The sequence below is a fragment of the Leptonotus elevatus genome, chromosome 17, assembly GCF_054856555.1.
Source record: "Leptonotus elevatus isolate MCC_2025b chromosome 17, RoL_Lele_1.0, whole genome shotgun sequence".
Taxonomy (NCBI): Eukaryota; Metazoa; Chordata; class Actinopteri; order Syngnathiformes; family Syngnathidae; genus Leptonotus; species Leptonotus elevatus.
This window is the reverse complement of record NC_141255.1, coordinates 3,401,744-3,420,240: the sequence shown is the minus strand read 5'-3', so window position 1 is coordinate 3,420,240 and position 18,497 is coordinate 3,401,744. Positions and strand designations below refer to the sequence as shown.

At 42.0% G+C, this 18,497-nt stretch overlaps 2 protein-coding genes across 5 annotated transcripts in view; one reads left to right on the top strand and one right to left on the bottom strand.

The window, feature by feature from the left end:
- The window catches only part of mtpn (myotrophin), a 106,678-nt gene that overhangs the window by 8,409 nt on the left and 79,772 nt on the right, over positions 1-18,497 (top strand). Inside the window, exons 3-4 of one of the 3 annotated variants that reach the window (XM_086058276.1) lie at positions 8,930-9,013; positions 9,107-9,269. The exons of 1 other annotated variant lie outside the window; for it this stretch is intronic. The gene's annotated coding sequence lies outside the window, so the exon portion shown is untranslated. The remainder of the gene's footprint in view (positions 1-8,929; positions 9,014-9,106; positions 9,270-18,497) is intronic. One more of the 3 variants, XM_086058274.1, reaches the window with a different exon arrangement.
- chrm2a (cholinergic receptor, muscarinic 2a) overlaps positions 1-18,497 on the bottom strand; it is a 48,210-nt gene that overhangs the window by 9,605 nt on the left and 20,108 nt on the right. The gene's annotated exons all lie outside the window — the stretch shown is intronic.

Below are 18,497 nucleotides of genomic sequence, written 5' to 3'. Positions count from 1 at the left end.
ACTGTCCAAGGGCAACGTTGGCTTTGCTTCTTTATCGCTTTGCTGTGAATCACAGGAGGACGTGTGGGGGATGGCTGGCCAAACGCAGAAACAATGAAGTGGAACAAATCCAACAGGCACCCACTTTATCTCGTCCCCCCGCCACTGCTGTGCCTGCCTTCTCTCTGTCGTCGCTATCGGTCGCTATCTTAATGAGCACCAGCTTTTCATCGAGGGTGAGCGCTAGCCAGTCAGCCGGAGCAAGGCGTTCAAGTCACATGCGGAAAAGCCATTAGGAATATTTCAATTGACACCAGCCTGTCAATATTTCAATTGACACCAGCCTGTCAAGAGGAGAACATTCCGGGGCTTGTTATACGACCCGTTCAAAGTCAACAAACTATAGCAAGCGCCCTTTTGCTAAGCCACACCCCCTGGAATGTGGACTCTCCAATCATAGAGGCTAGATTCTTTCCTGACTGTTCTCTGTTTCGCTCAGTAACAAGTCATCTTCGATTACGAAGAACGAACAGAGAGAGGGGGAGAGAGAGACAGACAAACAGTATTTTTTTCCGAAAGTAAACAACAAACTGTGGTATCTTGAATTGTGAATGAATGGGCTTCAGTTGTTTTGTTGTTGTTGTTTTTGCTTGTGTGGGGGTTGACTTTTAATTAGGAAAATAGATTTATGAGCTACGAATTTAACTCACAAGTCGAGCCATTGTAATTGTAAAATAGTGATCTGATTGGTGCTAAGCCTAGCTATGAGCTGTTGCTACAGGTTTGACCCATTAGTTGTATTTGCAAATCCCGTCACTCTCCCAAATCTTCGGGATATAATAACCATACCACAGACGTGCGACCTCGTTGTTTGTCTGCCGCAGATCAAAAACAAAACAACAACGGAGCAAGCATTCTTTAAAACGTCCACCTGGGACAAGCTTTAGTTGAAACTCCAGAAGCAACACAATAGCGCAGAGCGTCTTTGGGGCCGTCTCTCTCCGTAATGAGCCAGCTCATCGGAATGCATGCGAGCTGGAGAAACAGGTGAGTCCCAGAGGTAGCGTACAGTCGAGCAAAGGCGCACGCTAACGACTTTCTTGGGAAGTGATCGTAACGGGCAGCAAGGATAGGAGGACACATTATGCGGACGCCTTATGTCGCTGTTCCCAGCCTAGCAGAGGATCCATTTCCTCTGAGTTCACTGGAAAGGAGCTAGAACATTACAACGATCAACTGAGGCATCTTGTTTGGGACCAGCTTGTAAATGTATCCAAATTCTGCATCTGCACGATAGTAGTACTAGACTTGACTACATGCAACTGTAGCGTTTTGGTCTTGTTTTGGCCATTATGTCTTTGTTCTGTGGAATGGATTGCATTTCATTCTACATGTTGCACGAGTACAATATATTTTATTAACATATTTGTGTGCTAATTTTAAACACGCAAGCCTCAGCAAATTTGTTAGACTACCTGTCAAAACGACAAGAATGAGACAATTCAAGCATCATCAAGTGCTTTAATTTGGACTCTCCATTTGAGAGAACTTTTGACGGTTTACTGATTTAAACACGGACAAAGAATTTCAAAACACAATTAATCTCTTTATACCAACATTTAATTGTCACAATTAATCACTCAAATTTATCATTTAATCCTCCTAAAATACTGAAATATCTGTAAAGAAATGCAAATAAAGTAACAGAGGGCTTTTACGTTTATGACGGTATCGACAAACAAGGTATCGAGGTTAGGAATTGTATGCAATAAACTCAATTATTACTCAGTTTTATGTTTTTCCATTTGATTCTTACATGTTGATGGCCAAGAAGTGTTTTTCATAGTTTCTGTTGTTATGATTTAGGTTTGGTTAGTAATAGAATTTAGCGCATTCCAACTCATGCACAAATTTTTGTTACGTGACATCACTGCGTTAATAACGTAATTCTGTCATAAACCGAGGGCCTGTAAATCATTCTTCGAAGTGATTTGGTCCGACAATAATGCCCTGACATTGTGTCTTGGTATACCAGCAACATATTAAACCTACTAACCCTAACCCTTCATATCTATTAGTGGGAACTGGGACGCAATACAGTTGAAATAAACATCGCGTATGGACATAATGTACATTTGCTCTCTGGTCTCTGGGACACCTGGGGATAGGTAGTCTTTGCTCAGCACTGCATGGTTTTTTTTCCAAAGGCAGCTGCAGGAATTTGGCAAGCACAAATGCTCAACTTCTGTTTGTTTCCAAGCACACCATCCTTGAGTCGTGTCGTAAATAACATCTGCGTGTGCTTGGGCCAACTCACACAACCAAAAGAGGAGACGTCTCTCGGGCCGCTACAATCTGCTTGGAAAAAGTTTGTGTTATTTGTAGCCTGAGGATCGCTATTAGCAGCTGCCGTGTCTCGCTGATATCTGATCAACTTTAATAAGAAACTAAAGCTCCCCATTGAGGTGGAGTGGAAGCAAATTGCTGCAGGTGAGGCAGCATAACCCATCCCTCACGCCTTTTCTTTGGAGAAGCTATTATCTTTCGATGTATGGAAATGTGCTAATTAAAGGCAAATCAGAGGAGGATTCTTAAGTAAGTTATTTCTGCGAGATTACATTTTAAAATTACACATGCAAGATGGCCCGTCTTCATCATTTTCTTTGTGTCCTTTTGTTTTCAAACGATGACATATTTTTCCGGGGAGGTCGGTTGGAAGCGAGTGTGTCTGTAGTGTTGACGGAGGTCAGAAGTGACACTGTCATTTTTCACAGATGGTGCAAAGCGGCTGCGGTATCGAAAGCGTTGATAGAGGGCACCTTCTTCATGACTCGTTTTATGATTCTTGAAATGCTGCAGGATGTACATTGTTAATTCCCCAGCCAGTAGAAGTGTGCTCTTTTGACACACGCGCCCCTCTCATTGGACGAGCACGGACTACCGACATCACCTCCGTGAAACTGACGCAGTCGCTCTGCCAGCCTCCTTAGCAAGTTGCCGTTGGAATAGTAGCCTTTGCGAACATCTTTATATTGATTTTCAGGTTAGTGATTTATTAGCATAGCATTTGGTTAATTTATTTAGCATCGCTTGTCGTAGTCTAGAAATGATTTAGATCGTAGTTTTCTTGAACACAAAAAAGGACATTTGGTTGGAAGTGGGAACCATTTTGGGGCATTTTTACTTTTAGAATCAGCCCAAATGTCAAACATGAAATGAACAAGCTTCTCCTTGTTGGTTTTCATTTCCTCAGAAAAAAAAAAAACTGGATCTGGACTACTTTTCAGATAACTTGGAGTGGCCTCCAAGACCCAAAGCCCCCCTTTGTTATTTAGAAGATTTTTTTTATTTATTATATTTTGAAGATTTTGAGGCCCCCAATTCATCTCAGTTCTGCCTTGTTATTACTTGGTTATAAAGTGACCAAATAAGGAATTTAGGTTTTAATTATTTTTTGGGGAATTGGAACTTTTTGGGTGAGATTGATCAATTTAGGGTCGGTGTGTCAACTCTGGAAGGAATGAGCTCTCCTTGTTAATTTTTATTTCACAAGGACATAGAAACCAGGAAGTCGACTACCAGAGCAACCAATTAAGGTTGCCACTGGAAACCTTTTACTTCCTTGGACATAAAATCCAACATAACTTCCAAAATGACCAAACGAGGAGATTTCAGTATGTAGTGTGCATTTTCAATTTAGAGCCAGCCCATGAGTCAATCACGAAAGGAACGAGCTTTTCCTTGCTCGATTTTATTTCTTCGGACATGAAATCCAGGAAGTGGATTACCAGAGTGCCCAAATATGGAGAATTCAATTGGTACTGAGAACCTGGGAACAACTTTTAGAGCCCACCTGTCAGCTAGGAATGAGCTCCTCTCATTAGGTTTTATTTCCTCGGACAGACTCTCTACAGAAGCACCACTCAAGACGGAATTCTCTGACCTTGGTGTTGTCTTTTGGCTCACTGCGCACTCAATGAGACACTATCCAGACATTGTACCTTTGAGTGGAGAGAAGCCAAAAAAGAAAGAAGAAATAGCCTTTCTCCCGGGGGGTGGTCGGTCTCCTACCCGGCAAATATATACAGCAGAACATTCTGAAGGGAATACAAAGCCCTTGGGCACGGACAAAAATTCGCTGGAGGTTGTTGATGAGTGGTGGTTGCGGGGGTCAGTATTCGTAGTGCTGTCTAAATATTTATGTTGTATCTCAACAGGCATCTGCTGAGATCCGTCCCCCCCGGTGGCCAGGTACCCTTGAGAGAAGGGTGGATTGGGGGGTGGGGTTGGGGGGCTTGGGGGGGTAGACAGTGGTAGGAAATGAATGCAAATCTGTAATTATATCTCAGCGGCTGAAGATTGCCATCGCTTTCATTTCCTGCCTCTCGCTCGTCTCAGTGTGACATCGCAATGTTGTCTGGCGACCAGCCCTTGCACCCTCGCAGGACAGGGACGTTTTCACACGAGCGCACTTAAGCCCGTTTCAACAAAACCACTTGGAAGATGGCAACAAAGAAGAGGAAAACTCAGATGGTTGCTACAGTGCTACACCGATTAAGGTGGTCCTGACGTGAAAACTTTATAATCAATTTTACCATAAAGCCCCCCCCTTCCATCAACATTAGCGATAACATTAGCGGCTAACAGGAGGATGTTACTGCATCACAATCGGTAACAAAGCTTCAGGCAGCGTGTCAATGGATGAGATCTTAACTCTTTGACTGCCATAAACGTTATAAAACGTTTAGCATAAACCTAGGGAAGGGCGCCGAGGACGTTAAAAGACGTCCCCTATGTTTTTTTTTTTTTTTTTCAAAAACGGGTGCAGGAAAGCCTTGGGCAGCTGTGCTGAAAGAATCAGGCTGATCTGATTAGTCAAAGACTCGTTTTGGCCCCTAGAGGGCAGCGATGACTCTCTTTGCACAAGGTTGGATGGGCCGCCCACCGTGGGCGTCAGTAGAAGACGTGAGGCGGAGCTAGAGTGTTGAGGAGACAATGGCTGATCCAAGCCACAATGGCTTGACCAAGCAACCGGTTACAAGCAGCTCAGCTTGAGCATTTTTTTCAAAGACGGAAAGCATCAATCAATACTAAAAAGCGCATTGATGTCAACGATGATGATGACAACGAGCTCTACGCCAAAGTTGGAAGCTTTGGCGTTATGAACACGTAGTAAGCCTCACGGCTAAGCGCGGCTAGCGCGGCTAGCGCTGCTAAGGCCGGAAAACGCGCACAATAGCCGGCCGGGTACTTCTACACAATCGGACATTCGATCGGGCGATGGAGAGTTGGCATCGACCAATGCAGATTGATGATGATGATGAAGATGACAACGAGCTCTACGCCAAAGTTGGAAGCTTTGGCGTGACTGTTATGAACAAGTAGTAAGCCTCATCGGCAAAGCGCGGCTAGCGCGGCTAGCGCTGCTAAGGCCGGAAAACGCGGAGCTGCACAAGCGGACATTCGATCGGACAATGAAGAGTACCCCGAGTCCAATGCATATTCATCGGAGGAGCGGGTACAGTCTGATCACGGAGAAGACACTGTTTCTGGACTACGATGCCACCATGAATGGAGTGGATAAAATGGATCTCCTACCACCCGGTATAGCAACTGAAGGACACGGGGAAGCGAGACGTAACACCACCGTAACGTAACCGTAGCATGATCCTGATATTAGACTTGATGACACTGCAGTATATACTTGCTATTCCCCGGAAAAAAACGGCCGGCAAGAAAGTGGCGCACGCGAAGAGGCAATCTTGTGCAAATGCTGTTGCGTCTCCTTGCACGCAGGGAAGTGTTACACAAAAAGAAAAACTGTCGTTGAAACATCCACATATTTGTAAATAGCACCACAGTTGCACACATTTGTAAATAGTTTGCCAAATTGTTGTCAAATTGTTACACTGTTGAATGTAAATAAACGTATTTTGCTATCAAAAAACACTTTTTCATTCTTGGTGGTAGTGTTTTATAGAAGTAAAGCACTATTTAGGTGTTTGTGGCATCATTCATGGACAAAAAGAAGTGTCAAATTCACTAGAATGCATGAAATAATATCGTTTCACTAAAAGCTTGATTTCTCCGTATTTTGGTCCAACACGGGCGAAATTGGGTCAAACTAACCATTTTCTATTGTTGATTACTAAAGAACGGAATAAGGTAGAAACAAACTCTTTTTTTCTGATGAAAGATGAAAGTCCAATCTTTCATTTGGTAGTACGTGTGTTTCCATAGTCCAAACAGAACATTTTCTGTGGACCTTGAAAATCAGTCAAAATGCTTAAATCGGCTGGCACTGGCGGCATCCCTTTTCTGAAAACGTCTGGCAGTCAAAGAGTTAATGGACATGTTTTTTGGTTTTGGATGTTCGCATTAGGCATCCTCTACATGGTTAACTCATTCACTCCCAGCCATTTTTACTGAAGCAATCCCCTTCCCTCCCGGCTGTTTTACTGGATTTTGACTGATTTCGCAAGGCCCACAGATATTGTGTTCTATTGCTATAAAAATATGGAACCTACCAAAATAATAATAATAATAATAATAATAATAATAATAACTCCTTGGTTTGTTTAGATACCAGATAGGGAGCAATGTCTTTTCAGTGAGAGAAGATAGCAACCTCACATGGTATAATTAACATACACGATGAATTGACATTTTTAGATCAATTTAGATAAATTCGATAATATTCCGCCTCATCGCTGATGATCTCTCAAGGTCAAACTAAATTGCTGCACAGTGGCTGGAAATGACTGGATTACAGGATTGTTCTGCATATTGTTTGGTGGCCAAATGCAAAAGACACAATGTTACTGATGTTGGCCCTTCATCCTGATTGATTGAAGCAGTGCTTGTTGTGCTGGAATAAAAAAAACCTTTCTGCTCAATAAAGCCAAATCCTAAAAATAAAAGCTGCACTCAAACAAAGGCGCCTTTTGAATTATTACCGTGCAAGCCTGAAAAAAAAAACAGCCGCTGTGTAATTACGACATAATCATCCGTCCTCCGCGTCGCTCTCCCTCGTGTTCCCACTTGACAGCTTTATTCTTTGAGATGGGAATACTGCCGGACCGCCAATTCTCGTCCTTGTTCCGGGCGACTAATTAGCGTTCGCCCGAGCAACAACGTGCGTCTGCCTTAAAGGCGGTGTCAACAAATCGCCTGCAGTCAATCGCGTCTTAGCCCAAGGAAGCCTGCTGTCGTTTTTGATTTGCCTAATTAGTGAATTTTGCTGTCATTAACCCTAAAGGCAAATTCTGCGGAAAAGGCCAACGTTTGACCCAATTTTCAGCGGAGATAATATTAGTCTTTAACTATAAATCTTATGTTCTTTACGGAAAAGTCGCCCCCACATCGGAACCTGTCAGCAATGCTTGACATCTCGTAATTTTCCTCATAATATGCTGTCAACTTGGAGGCCGTTTATGACGGTTTAAACTAATCGTGCATTACAATGTAGTAAGAAAAGTGATGTCAGGTGAAGCAGAATCTTCTTGCTCTGTAAAGTTTTTTTTATATGTACTACAAGGCAGATCAATTAGATACTTTCTTAGGTATAGCACAAAATACCTGACTCATAACAGACTCAATCTGCAGTAATATTAGATGTTTTTTGCAGAGGATAAAGAATACTGTATATGCCTGCCTATATTGTTATATTGTCTATTTATGTGCCTGCATTAAGCTAGAGAACTTTTGGTCGCAAGTCAAAGCAAACAAGTTGGCCAAATGACTGCTCATCTAGAAAAACTCAATATCTCAAGGCCCCACAGTGTTGACATCTAATATTCGCAAAGTTTTGCTATTCACACCAGTACTCGTTCCTTAACCCCCTACGAATAGTGTTCACTGTAATACAAAATTTTTCCCTCCGTTGCCTAAGCTCGAAGTGGATATGCAATCACAAGCGGGCCCGATTCAAGTGGCAGCGAACGCACTTCCAGCCAGCAATGTCTTTCCCCCCCGCTCGCTACAGGTCAAGTTGTAGCAAAGTCAAGCGTCCAGCTAAGCTGCACTTTGATCGCACCCTAATCTGCCCATGGCCCGGCCTTGACGTCACGCGCCACAGGAACAAATTCACAGTTGACTCCATGGTCCGCAGGGCAGGCGGAAGGACAGAAAAGCTCTTTGCCTTGTTTTGAATAAAAGAGCACTGTTGTAATTTGACGGAGAGTGTGATTGAAGTGATGTCAAGCGACGCAGTGGAGGTGGTGAGCGGAGACGGTGACTGTCTGCAGGCTTCTTATCTTGATTGCAAGTGTGCTCGGTAAACAAGGAAAAAGGGCCGCCAGGATACATCGGGAGAGCTTATTTGACGACGAGTGGAGGCACATAAACGCAACATCAAGTTATATGGTGACAAAGCAAATATAATACGCGTGCACACGCACACGCACAGAGTAAGCGATCCATGCACGGCTGATGGAAGAAAGCCTTTTGTTCATTTACTGCTGAAATACACTCCCTTTCATGGCTCATTTAAAAAGGGGAGTGCAGTAGCCGACAATGCTTTATTCTCGCAAACTACCTGGGAAATTAAAAGCACTGAAAACTTATTTTATTCTTATTTTTTTTTGTAAATCTGAGCTGTAAAATCCGGACAGCTGCTGCTTGCATGATCGAGACCACTGTCTGTAACGTTGAAATGAAATGTAATATTAAAATGACAAATTACAACAAAATGCAATAACGGGTCTCTCAGCAATGGCTTGACTATTTATTTTTTTCGAGTCGATTTTTGAGAATTTATGTTCCGCATCAAGACAGCGTCTATTTTTAGAACCTAACCTTCACCATTTCTATGGCAGTTTTCTATCCATTCATTTGAAATGTCAGCACTTCATATTGCATCTGTGACTCTGAGCCTTTTTCTTTTTTTTTAAGTTAAATTGAGCTTATAGTTAACATTGTGTCGTCGAAAATTTAACCTTTGACTTGACAGGCAAACACTATGAATTCTGACTATTGGCTGTAGTAATACACTTTCAGACCACCAGAGGCAGCTGTGCTCGCTCACACGTGCAAGGTGAATAGAAGAAGAAAACCAGTGTATTTTTTTAAATGTATTTTTTTGCTGGTTTCATGATTTTGATTTGTTTGTTTATTCTCCTCTCTCAAGCTCCCTCTGATGATTTTCCATTCCCCCTGTGGAGCGCAGCTAAATGAGGTGTAGTGTACACGCACGCACGCGCACCACAAGGGTTCCAGCCCAGAGGATGGGATGGAAATGATGCCACTATTGATTTTAAAGCGACAGCAAACATGACTTCCTCTTTTTGTGGGTAAGTCAGCGTGTTGCCATAGAAACTCAAATGCCTAACACATTCTGATTTATTTCTGTTGGCGACACAAAGGGTTAGATTAGCAATTAGCTATATTTATTTTATCTATCCTTCCTTCCATCCATCCATCCGCCTTTTTCTGAACGTTCATCCTTCATTACTTTATTATAAATGTGTGTAGTATGTTATATTTGTGTATTTTATTCATTTATATAATGTATTATATGACTTTATTGAATACTAGTGTACAATTGTACTGATTTACAAAAATATATATATATACCAATTCTTATTTTAGATTCATAATTCTTATCGCTTAAAGTTAACGTTAAATTATCTTTATTTGCCATACATATTGATACCCAGAATAAATAAATACAAGTTTTAAGTATTTATATCTAGATTGACACCTGCATGCAATTTTAATTAACTATTTTGTTTTGTATAAAGTTGCTGTAATATTAGTCATATTCACATAGGATAAAGAATATATGCCTGTGATCTTTTTCTGCAAGAGTTGCTTCACCATTTTTTTATAAAATATCCGTTGCTTTATGCCACATAGCTGAACAACGGCTCATATCTTGAAAAACGGTTAAGTGGGGTCACTCGTATCTCAAGGCACCACTGTACTGCACCGTTTACCTGAGCAACATTTATTCTCTCACCTTTGTGTACCAACTTTGATGTTGAGCCTGAATATTTCTTTGATGTAGCACAAAAAATGTCTTCATATGTACTATGGGAAAAGAGTTGACTGAATGTCCCGCCGTTGCCACACGGGGGCGCTGACCAGCACTTGTGCTATCAGCCGCGTGCAGCACCCCCTCAGTTCTAGCCGTGCTCTTTTAAAAGGGTTTAGGAAGATCATAAACCTCTTATGAACGGCTGACATTTGAGCAGCAACATGGCTGCCTGCGCACAATGCGGCCTTTCAGATTAGGACGTTACATATGAGGTCGCCGCCCTTATCGGTGCTATAAATGATCCCTGAGAGCATTAGCATAATTTGTGAGGGGGTGGAGGGCTTTGTTGTGCGAGGGGGGGGCCTTTCTTTCAGGTGAGTCTATTGATCTGCTTTCAGGCTGCACACGTAGGAGTTTGCATTCTTCGCGCATCTTGCATAACCACCACAGCCACTTTTTTTTATAGCAACGCCGGCCTGCGCGGGCGTGTAAAAAAGGCTGCTAACGTTTAGCGCTAGCATGGGAAAAGCACCAAATGCAAGCACCAGCACCACAAAGAAATTCCATTTTTTTCCCAAAAGATTTATTGACTGTTTTAAAGGGAAATTCAACCCATAAATGTTCTTTGCGCCTTCACTAGTCTAAGCACTTCATTGTGATTACGATTGCGGATTATGAAGTAAGCAGCAAAATCCACCTCTTTTTGGTCAACTCATGGGGCTGTCATTTTACCACTTACTATCAACTGAGAATGACATCACAGTTGCTCATGGCTCGGGTAACAACAAATAACGTCTCACCTGTTTTCTGAGATTGGTCATGTGACGTTTGCAAACTAAGCCTTGATTGATCGTTAACTGAGCAACTAGGATGTCATTTTGAGTTGACAGCAAGTGGCAAAATGTTCGCCCCCTGAGATGGATTTAATTAGGTGGATTTTGCTGCTTAATTCATATTATTTTACCAACACAACTAACAACAATTAAATTAGTGGGGACACATAAAACATATTATTAAAGAATGGGGGGGGGTTGACTTCCTTTAAGCAACATTTTAGTTTTGCTAATTGTCATAAGATCTAACCTGGCTAATTAGAAAAATTTAAGATTAGTAAAACCGAGTCAATTCAAGCATGATTAGTTGGGTTTCCATCCACCCATTTTTATTAGAATTTTCAAGATATGCGAAAATAAAACTGAATGGAAACGCTAGGAAAAAAAAGGGCCCGAAATTCGCAAAAAAGTTTTTACACTTATAGGGGCTGGATTTTGAAGCGTAGCGAAAAAAGGAAAGTGTGATTTTTGACTATGGAGGGTTTTGCGAAAAACCGCTGACAAGACCGGATATTACGTCACACGTACGTTTGTAGTCCTAAAGCAATGTTGGACGATAAAGTAAGGTATCGTCCGACCACGAAACAGAAATCTTTTTGGAATCAAGAATTACAAAAGAAAACTCGTCATCGCACGGCGCAGTCGCTTCCTGGTCTTCTTCTTCTTTTAAATTACTGGTGGATCACATCTCTATGGTATCTCACCTACAGCAGCGAGTCCCCTCTCAATATTCGCAAAAGAAGAACAGATGAAAACGGGCAAGTCGCATGTCCGTTTTGCGCATTTTCAGTAAATTCGCTTAAAACATTCGTAACGATTGGATGAAAACCTGACTAACGTCAATACTGACAAATAAACGTTTATAAATTTTAATGAAAAGTGATATGGCGGTGAACCTGTCGGTTAGCGTAGCATATCATGAAATTCATGTCGTAGTGGTTTGTTCACAAAAAGCTGCTTGGGGGAAAAAAAAAGCAACAGATAGAGTTAATCTTTTAATGCTGGCTGAAATGAAGTCTACTGAGATTCACAGGGGATTTGATTGACGGAATTGGATAAACAGCTGGAGTTTGTCGCAAGAAAAAACTGCTGCAAATGAGATCTCTGCCCTGCGTGAATGCAAATAACTTTTACCTCGTTCTAAATCTACGAGGGGGAGCCAGACCAGAGCAATTGCTCATCCAACAATCAAACTCACCCACGCTGCTGTCAACTTTCCATCACCATTGATTCTTGCAGATGGAATTATCAGACATGCAATTTTTTTGTGATTAATGCTTGACTGAAAAATGGATTCCATCAAAGCGTTTGGACTCCCCAGAGGTTGTGATTCAATTCTTTTTGCTTTCCGCACACTGCATAGACGGACCAATTGGATAACAGGCATTCCTATTCTGCTTTTGAATGTGTTTGATTCCTGCCAGCTCAATTTCACACAAATTCCACTGATTTAAAAAATAAACACATCTGTCTTTTACTTTTTAGTTTATTTAAAGAATCCGAAAGCCATATGTTTTAAAAAACCCAAAATAGTAATGATGGCATGGTGGCCATGTGTACGGTTATTATCCTCAAGAACAAATCTGTCCAGAATGGACTGGTATGTACCATATTTGACATCCCATAATGTGCCTCCTGGGATGATTGATCCTGGCCAAGATGAACTGGAATTAAATCAGTGGCAACGGATTTTTCAATGATGACCATTGCGCAAACGGCACTTCACCAGTTAATTGCAGCAGTCCTAATTCTCAATTATTATTTTTTTGTCTTCACTGAGATATCTGAGCGGGATTCCACTTTCTTAATGACGTTTCCCTCCGAGGGCTGCTTGAATCAAGGCCATCACCCCGCCATTGATCCGACCTCGCTTGCGTCTCGGCGACCCAGATCCATCACGCCGCGTGGCCTCGCATGTAATGACGACGGCCAGCGACTACTCGCTATCGATGTGTGACAAGTGCCACGCGCCTCTGTGATGCATCTCTTCATATTCGGCGCTTTGAAAGCCCACTGAAACTAATTTGCTGCAGTGCGGGTGACACTTGGAGCATCCTTTGAGGGATTTAGCTTCCCAAAACAAGGCAGATATTTCCCAGAAATACTTCAACACTAATAAAAATAAAATACATTAAAACTCCTTCCACTGGTAGCACACTTGCTACTAGGGGTACAATATCGAACACAATTGTACTTAACGAAACAAAATGAGGGTCGCCATCAGAAAGTGAACATTAGATGAGTGACTGCCACAGTTCTTGTGGCATTCAATTTGAAGATCTTGGCGATAGAGGATGAACACGAGAGTTCAAATTAAATTTGTCTGATTTGTAGGATGGGAGTTTTCAGAGTGACTCCATAATGTCATGTACTGTCGACTGTCTCGAGCGTGTGCCATTATCTGCGGCTTTCACTCTCACTCTCATTTCTGTCTCCACCGTAGTCGTGGGCTCACGCCATTAATTTTCATCACACGTCACAGATGTTGACATTTCATTTACTCCGCTCCGTCGGGAATCACCTCAAATCGATTGTAGGCAGCTGGGAGATATGCTAAATCTTCCTAACAGGCATGCCCGTGGGCTAAAAGGAAAGTGAGCGTTATGTGTCCACTTGAGATAAATTCCAAGTGACTGGAATATGGAGGGTGAGGAAGGAAACTGTTGAGGAAGGAAGCGTGCAATTCATTTAATGAACACGTAAAAAATTATCTACAGTTGTGGAGACAGTGAATTACTCGCCTGATTGTATCCAAGTTTTTTTTTTAGTGTGCTATCGGAAGCTTGTTCATTTCTTCGTCATCATCCATCTCCGCTATTGACAACGTAATATGCATAGGCCTCAATCCATAATAGAGACTACGTGGCAAACAACCTTGAGGTATTCTGGGCAAATATTTTATTAGTTCTAGGTTCAGGTTTTGAGGATTATGTTGGAAATGAATGAGATGCCAAAGCAATTAGGTTGAGGTTAAAACCACTACAACCTTAGACAAGTGCAGAGCAGGGTTCACCAATTCTGGTCCTTGAGGTCTGGAATCCTTCAGGTTTTAGATGCCTACCAACTCACCTGATACTAAAGATCAGGATCGTTATCAGGCATGCTGATTAGCTGATTATGTGAATCAGGTGTGCTAGTGGGCGGACACATCTAAAACCTGCAGGACTCCGGATCTCGAGGACCGGAATTGGTGAACCCTGGTGTAGAGAAAAGGTGCCCAAGTCCATATCCTTGAGAGTCCCTATCTAACCTGTTTTCCATGTCTCCCTAATCCAACACAGCTGAATCAAATTATCAGCTCATCAGCGAGTTTTGCAGAACCTTTTTTGTTCACCTATTAACCCTGAATGTCAATGAGTCATTGTTAAAATACACAAGCTCTCACTCAGGTCTTCACAAAGTACTACAGTACAACAACCACTCGCTGTTTGAGTAGAGTGCGCAACATCCTACGGGACTAGCACCATCCGACTCACCACAATAAATATTCTGAATACTGAACCTTCGAGTCTTGCGTATTGGGTCAGAAAGTCTTTCTTGAGCCTCGAACTTCTTCAAGTAATGTACACAAGCTATTACTCAGTTTAATCACCGGGACTTTCTGTTCCTAACTGTCCACCTTTGGTTAAGATGTCAGACAAAAGGACAAGTGAAGAGGACTGTAATCACTCAAAGATCCCTTGGATCAGGTGTTGTCGGCAACAGAAATTTAACCAGACAAATTGCTTCATCTTTTACAAACAGAAGCTTTTGACCTAAACCGTCGGCATTTATCACTGGGGCAGCACAATCTCGGGGCGGTTCCTCGACCATCTTGCAAAGTCACAGCTAGCTATTGTTGCGGCAGACCAGGAGCCGATTGAGATGCCCCCGATGTGATACACACAAGGTCTTTAAAGTCAAAATAGAAATTTCCCACTTCCGTACAGCCGAAATGAGCCTTATCTCCACGGAAGGTGGCCCATCCATCAGCGATTCCTCGCGGCTTATCACCCTGCCCAAGTCCAATCGTGCAATGATGATGTCAGACATTCATCAAACGCTGACGCCTCACATTCAAGACCAAGGCGCTTGCCCTTTTCCGCCGCCGCCAATCTGACCGCCATCGCTATGAAGCCAGTAAGTGTCTTCACACGTGCACCTCATAGTAACGTTCTGTGCTCCCTGCCGACTACTTCTGTATTCTAGTTAGAATTTACAGAGTGATATTGATGCACCAAATCGAAACCCGCACAGGAGAAGTGTCGTTATAAATTGAACATCCCGGACACTTGCCGTGTCGCTGCTCGAATGTCTTTGTGGAGTCACGACATTGATCTGAACGCAAGCCAAAGCTTTGCAGAAGGAAGATGGGAGACTGAAAGTGTCTTATTTTTTTGGGGACTCCCGTGGCGCATCATAAAATACTTTCGGAGGACTTTGCCTTTTACAGATGGATGAGCATGTGGGTACCAAAGTGTGGGAAGCCAGCTGTGACGCTGGAACGCAACCCATCATTCCCTCTTGTATTGTCAGACAGGACATGTTTCTTTTTTTTCTTTTTTTTGCTGAACTCAATTCCCCCCAATGGAAAAACAACACAAACATAGCGCAACGCTTTATAAAAACCTCAGAACGAGAAATGGGTTTCAAGTCAAAACAGGAGTGAGGTATAAGCAGGATAGAAAACCTGACAGTCATCAAATAAAAAATATCTCATAAATATTACAGTTAAAACAAACAATATAAGTAGAAATACCTAAGACTAGTGGCAAGCAACGCTACGCAAGAAAAATTTAGGAAACAGCCAAGTGCTGCTTGGAACATGGCCCAGACACTTTTAAAGTGGTTCTGTCGTATATCCCCGAAAATGCGATAAACATCCAAATCCAAGCTTAAATCTGAATGTTGTGAGCTTCCATGGTTCCATTCCTGTCCTAGGTGGCAGCATTGCACATTAAAACCAGCTCGCTGACTGCCAAATAAAATAATGCTGAAATATAATAGCACCTTCCTTGTATCTGAGTTCCCAAAACAGCAAATACAAATATACAAAACATTGTTGGTCCATGCCTCAAACATTGGCAAGAGAAATTAGATACAATGTTTTTGCATAACAAGTACAGAAGCACGCACAATCAAAGGCTCTGTGTTTGATTGTGAATCCCTTTTCAGAAAATCAATCACTTAAATTAACTTTTCTGGTCTTTACAAAAGAATCACATCCAAGCCTGATCTGAAATTTGAATGCTGTGAGTTGTGCTTGTTTTACTCCAGTCCTTTAGGTGGGGGCAATGCACTTTACAAATGACTTGCCAATGCCAAACAGAAGATCTGGAAAAACACATGCGTCTTTTGCAACGATAATTACAAATTTTACTAACTCATGTAAAAAATTCAGGGTTTCATTCAGTGATTAAATAGTTTTTATGTACAACACTGTTTCATCAGAATCCCATTTGCTGGGAAAATAATACAACAAAAATGTCAGTAGCTTTTTACTTTGCCATGCTCGCCTCTCTCTCAGTGGTGCATAGCTGCCATCTTCAGTTGGTGGCAAGTCACCCATAAAATTGCATTTTTCATGTTGCCCACACAGCGAGTGACTCCAACACGTATGCAAATTGTAGTGTCCATCGGCGAAGGAAAAAAGGCTTCGCCAAAGATTATAGCGAGTGCGGCAGCGGCTTTTACGGCCCTAATGATGATAGCGCTGATGAATGGTAATGATGCGAGCGAGCAGCCTCATCATGCTTGCTCGCCAAGCCTTCGCCGCCACCCTTTATCCCACCGCAGAACGGCACAATGCACCCGTAATTCACTCTATAGCACCGCTAATGTTCCTTCTTGTAACCCCGCAGTGCAATTACATTAGCGATACACGCTAGCCTCTTTGTTTGGATTCAGGAAGTTTCAGGCTCATTTTACGCTGGCAGATAATTGCTGTTTTTGTACCAATGGACAATTACAAATTAAATGGATCTACAGCAACAGCTGTTTTTTTCATTTTTTTTTTTTTTACATTTTGTGGGCTATCGTTCAAATAATTGATTTTTCTGATTTTTGGTATCTATCTATCTATCTATTCAAATTAAAATTATATAAATCAAAGTAAATCAAATAAAATGTAACCCAAAAAAAATCAGTTTTTCATTTAGTGTGTGGCCTTTTTTGTTTTATATGGCTTACAAACAGTCTAAAAAGCCCAACATCCTGATTTGCCTAACAGGCAAACGGCCAGACAGTTGGCAGGCAGACCTGACCTCCGTTCAAACTTAACATTGCTCCGTGATAAAAGCTACACACGTTTCATGGTTGTTTTGCAGCATGGGCATGTCAAATATCAATACCGTCGAGCAAGAACAATCTGAACTTTAACACAGCTAAATTGCATTAATCAGCGAGTCCCAATAATGCGCTCCGGGGCATCACGTCTTTCGCCGCGTCTTTATACGCCGGCCCAATCTATACGACATGCATAATTCATGTTCGCGATACCGCCGCCATAAATAGATTTATCATCACGCACTAAACGAACGCCGGAGTGTGAATAAATGTTGAAGGGACACCATCCATCTCCTGGTCGACAAGTGGATTTAGTGGCTTCCATGAATAATACAGAGTGAGTGAGTGAGTGAGACAAAGGCCTGGTGCATCACATGTTGCTTTCAAAGAGATATTTGGAAGTGCGGACACTCCTGCCGGGCCACTCGTAACACACACACCTAATCAATGGCCTGCTTCCAATAATTACAGTTTACTTGAGCTCATTATTTCTCCGGTAGCCCACAAGGACGTGACCGTAATTGACGGTTGCCGGGACAGCGCCACCTGTTGTGATGCCGGGAGCGGAGGTTAAGAGTGTGGTTCTCTAATTATCTGACGTGTGGTCCAAGATGGACATTGGATTGGGCGGGCTTCACCGTGCTTCATATTGTTGACATTTAGCGGCTAATTAACGGCATGACCGGTCGCAGGTGCTGCTGCTATGTGGGAGCGCTAATCCGCCCGAGTGAATCCCAGAGATACGCCGATGATTAAAATATATTAGCATGCCAGAGAATTTCATAGGCGCTGTGCTCAACATGCATGTATGCACATAATTCTGCCTCCTGTGTTGCCTGCTTTCTGATTAGGAGACCAATGAATGCAACAAATAGAACAGTACAGCTACAAAGATGCAATTACAAGCAGTCATGGATAATCAGTGTTTAGTAGAATTTTGTTCAGAAATAGACGAACCAGATGAAAACGTGCAAATGTTCTTATACGAGTCTCCTGCAATTTGATTAGGAGGTGACATAAGGCACAAATACAAAGTTGCTGTTTGAATGTTGCCATATTGTTACCATGAGAATTTGGTAGGATTTTGTACAAGATTGACTTGAATTAATTGCAAACATATACAGTAAATTGTGATGCACTGATTCATTTTGAGATGAGAGAAATGACTGTAACAAACAGTCAGCTACAAAGAATCTTGCCATACTATTAAGATGGGAATTTTGTAGGATTTTGTACATAAAAAAAATGACTAATCACTAGAAAACTTGATTTTGTAGAAAACATACATTTTGGTGCATGTCATCCACAATTTTGTTCCGAGGTACCAGCAAATACAAAGCTGTTACAATCTTGCCGTATTGTTCCCATGAGGTTTTAGTAGGATTTTGTACAAACATTGGCTAATTAGCACATGTTGAATAGAAGATGGGATGAATGAAGGTAAA